A 4,954-nucleotide genomic window follows, 5' to 3' on the forward strand; every position below is an offset into this window, starting at 1 on the left:
AGAAGTCTGTTGCATCGCCGTTGCATCAGTGGTCCAAGTTCAGAGCGATTGGCTGCGCGTGCACAGGCTGCCGTTCTGTCATTGGTTGGATTGGGCTCCATGTGAAATTTGATTGGTCGGTGGTAGGCAAGGCGTAGCGTCACCGTGTTGTTATCTTTTTTTTCTGCAGTGCAGACTGTGCACATGTTTCAGGTAAACAAACTGGCCGTGGATATCGGTGCTGCAGGTTTTAAAGCTGAGAAAAGCTTTTTGTGTCAGACAGTTTTACACAAACAGCTTGTGGTAATCAAGTCAGACTGATTATGTAGCTGAGCAAACTAAATGAGGCATCCAATACCACTTAAAGATGCTCTATAATAGGAAGTCATGTTGTCATAGGCATGCAGTCTCTTTGTGTTATTATTGAGCAGTTACTCTATTGTAAATATGTCAAATCAAGACTTAATTGTCTTTTTTCTTTTTTGTTAATTTAACTAATAGCTGTCAACATATCAACTATATCAGGACATTGTTTGATGGAACAACACTGAGTTAATGAACAGTGGAAGATGTCTTATTCACGTATTCAATGATATTAATTGTCATTCTGCAGTACAGAATGAGTGTTATCATAATGTACTTTGAGGATCCGTATTTCCGTGGCTAATTTGTGAGAAGCAGCTGGCAGAACCAATTTAATTTACTTGTAATGACTGTCGATTATTATGTGAGAAATAAAGCTTTGTTTTTCTCATTTCAGCAAATCCTGAAGCTGAGTGAATGTGCTGCTCTCCTGTTGCTATAGTAATAGCGGACACTGCCCCCTATTTTAGACTTGTTTTCTGGTAGCTGTTGCCATGGGATTTGCATCTCTCTCTCTCTCTCTCTCTCTCTCTCTCTCTTTCTCTCTCTCTCTCTCTCTCTCTCTCTCCCCCCCCCCCCTCCATATACCTGCTGTTTTCCTTCCACCTCACCCCGGTTTCTGCACCCCTCCTTGTTTCACCGTTTCTCCATCTCCTTTGCTGAGTTGCATCTCTATGACATTAGAATTTTGTCACAAACCAATAGGCTAATTTCCAGTTGTGCTGAATTTGCATATTGATGGGACACTGGCGTCTAGCCTCAAATAGATTTGTCCACTGAGTCTGTGTTTAGAGTGAACGTTGGGAAACATCTAACTCGATTTGAGTGTTCACATCCACACAAAGGGAAACGTGTGTTTTGAAGAGAGTTACAGGAACTCTGTAGATTATATTGAATTTGAGTATTACTCTGATATACACAAGTCCATCTGTGTTAATCTGAGTCATTTAAAAGGACAGCCCCGTTACAGAGGAGCTATTCAGCAAAATGCCCACCATGTGGTAGCTATCATAGGAGTGGAGCTTGGGAGATTTGTAGAAGGGCAACCTGATGCAATCTAGATAAATGTGGTTGTAATGGAGACCAGATTGAGGTAGTCGTAGCTTATCGGTAAATCGGAGGGTCTCCCAGGAAATCGCTGACTGCTCTCTCTGTCTGTATTAATTGGTCCACGAGGACCTTCTGTTTGTGCATCATGGGAGAAAAATACAAAGTGCAGCTCACGACGGCGCTGCTGCGTTTACCTGTTCTACCATTGTCATTATTTAGGGAAACGTGTAACAAATGTGAAATATGCAGCCAAATTACATTTTCGCTCTTGCTTTTGATAATTCAATGGGCTCAGTGTGGGAGCAAAATGTGGATTATTAAAAAGATCCAGGTTAAACATCATAAATAAACTTAACAATAAGTGAGTCAAGGGAATGTTTTGATCAAACTGGACGTCAGATATATTTGATACATTAACATTTTCTCAAGTGATGCGAGGGTGTCCAAATCAACTGATGCCCAAATTCATTGTCTGAACATTGCGTATGAGGCGAGAAGTCAGAAAAAAGTTGATTCTGCATGCCAAGTGCACGTATGGCACGTTAGTAAGGGTTACACCATCATTTCATCATCATCTCTCTCAGAATTTATTGTCCTCAACTTTTGCCCCTCTTTGAACATACGATGAAAACATGGAATTCACTTACGACTTGTGAATGGGAGCCTCTCAGGTGGGGATTTGTGGATGTTTCTGTGTGTGTTCAGCCTACAAATCACTCTGATTTGTTTGGCACGAAAACAGTTAATCAAGTCTCAAAAAGGTGACGAGCGTGATATAATATTCATTTGTGTATGTTGTCTGGACTAACTCGATTTGCATTCAGCTTTGACAGATGTGAACCGTCACAGGGTTATGTTTATTCACCGTTCCTCGAGGACTTGATGGTAAATTAGAGGTGTTTGATACTCCGTCTGTTTTGTCCCCCTCTGGGATGTCGCAGCTTTTAACACTCCTGACTAACTGTAACTGCTAAAGGCGCACAAAGCTCTGCCCATACTGACATGGCATGAAAAAAAAAAATCAAACCCCGTCTTGTAAAAGTTAACTTCAGCATCAGCAGGTCGATAGATTGTGGCTGGAAATGTTAAAGTGATGTATGAAATGTTTGGGAATAACCAAGATAAACAGATTTGTTTTTTTTACTCAAACTGTCCGTGCGTCACTTGCGCTCTTCAACATTTCAGCTCTCTAAAGCAAACAAGTCCCAAATGGATCCTCAGTGTCATTCGCAGCACTCAGGCTGTGTCACGCCGCCCTGCAGAGCCATTTCTACCCGCGAGGCTCGCCGTCTATCGCCTTTGAGATTACAGACGATATTCGTCCGGGCCATATGCTTCTTGCTCATAACACAACGTATACCGCTCACCCCTCAGTCACTTAACTTTACCGGGAACATTAAATATGTTTAAGTCCATTTAAAATCACTGGCTATACTGTACAAAGTCATTTTCATTCCTCATTTTAGTCACGTGGGTGATGCTTTTACATGAATTAAACATCTTACATCAACAAACGTACTGAGGGTATCGGTCAAGAACATAGCATCCCAACAATGTCCCCCAAAATGATGATGTTACAGACAGGAACATTAAAAACTAACTTTAAGATTTAACAATAACTAATCCTGCTTTGCTTTCTTTAATAATATATATATTTGTCTTTTTCCATAAAAAAAAAACTATTTATTATCCAAACGTTGATTGAATAGAAGTAGTATTCACAATTCAATGATATTGGAAAGTATACTTCACTTTTAAGGCTGCTAGTGAATGACATAAAAAATGAATAATATCCCACTCTGGGGTGCAGTTGTGATGTTCACAATCTATGTTTTTGTTGGCCTCATTAGGTCAGCGCTGGTGCTTCTGCTTATTCTACCCTCTGGATATTTTTCAGATATCATTGTTGTGCTCGCCATGAAATCCGAAAACATGTTTCTTTTATTGTAGTTTGATGATTTGTACATTTTGTGCCCTATTTGGAATTCATGACTGTCATTTTACATTTCCTTCAAAGAGAGCGACGATGATTTGTTCAAAGCATTGAACATTAAGAGTGGAAGTTTCACGCGTGTTTCAGATGCGTTTAGTGAAAGCTTCTTTCATCTGCTCTGTGTGTGTGTGTGTGTGTGTGTGCGTGTGTGTGCGTGCGTGTGTGTACGTGTGTGTGTGTGTCTGTGTGTGTGTGTGTGTGGCTCATGTTCAGGGTTGGGCAGGAGATTTTTCTCTTTAATCTCTTAAATTAGTGTGAACTCACATGTGGATATGAAGACTTCTAAATAACAAATGTCTCCGCTAAAATGTTGTGATGGATGTGTCAGTCTTTGACAAGTGATGCTATAAACTCACCCTCTTAGCCGAGAGACGTCTCCGTTTCATCAGAAGTTTTTAGGCAGTTTTCAGACCAGGTTAATATCTTCCATTAACATTGACAAAAATCATGTGAGACCCGTTCTAATTCACAGCCTGACTATCTTATGTGTGCGGCCAGTCTGCCCGTGTGAAAGGGAGGGGAGATCACCGATGGCTCATTAATATTTCACCGCCAATAAGGCTGGGTGTCACTCAAGCTCATCACCACGGTAATGAGCTCACACTGCCCTCTTAAAGATCTGCTTATTATTCAGCCGGGTGCACCAGAGACTCAGAGATACTCAATGGTACGATGTGCAGAAATCTCTCCCAAGGTCAGAGAAGCGCAATTGGTGTGAATGCTGCCAATGAAACTGACAATGGATGCAGTCCGCTCTAGTTTCTGAGTTATTTGAACATGTACCTGTAGTGAAGTGTTCATTTGAATAAATATCACTAAACGTTACATGATTTTCACTTCAAACCGGGGTTTGAAAATCCACCTTTAGAGTGTTGAATCTAATTGGCACCTGTCGGGGGGCGGGGGGTGGGGGGGGGCAAGGTGTGTTTCTGTGATTACTGGCGTGTTTCTGTTAAATATTCCAGTGAAATACATTAATCCCACAGCCTTACATTATCATCTATCTGCACATGCACATCTCTGTTACTGATTAGAACTTAGAGCACGACAAGATACATACACACCGTTTGGATCTATTTTCCACCACAAGAACTTGGACTTTTTTCTTCTCCATGAGATTTTCTTCTTTTTTTTTTGACATGATTTCAAATTTCTCGATGTTGAATCATGCATGTTAAGTTGCATGTAATTTCACTTCTTGTTTTTTATTTATATGTGGCCGACCTAGCGTAGGGAGAGCCAGATGATTAATTGCCCCGTGCCAGAAATACATGTATTATATTCAACATCTCTAGATTTAACGAGCCACTTAACTAATTAAACCACCTGACTGTTCTTATGTAAATAGAGAAGCTGCAGTGTTTTAAATGGGACACCTATTGTGTGCTCTCATTTAAATGTGAACGCTAGCAGCTCATTAGGGTGTATGAGATTATTTAAAGAAAGCTGGTAATTAACGGTTTGTTTGCGAGAAACACAAATTAAGGAAGCAAGAAGTGGTTTGTCGTGGAATTCTTTAACCAATTTGTCAGCAACAAACTAGTTAATTAGACAAACAAACCAACAGAT

The sequence above is a fragment of the Cyclopterus lumpus genome, chromosome 14, assembly GCF_009769545.1.
Source record: "Cyclopterus lumpus isolate fCycLum1 chromosome 14, fCycLum1.pri, whole genome shotgun sequence".
NCBI lineage: Eukaryota > Metazoa > Chordata > Actinopteri > Perciformes > Cyclopteridae > Cyclopterus > Cyclopterus lumpus.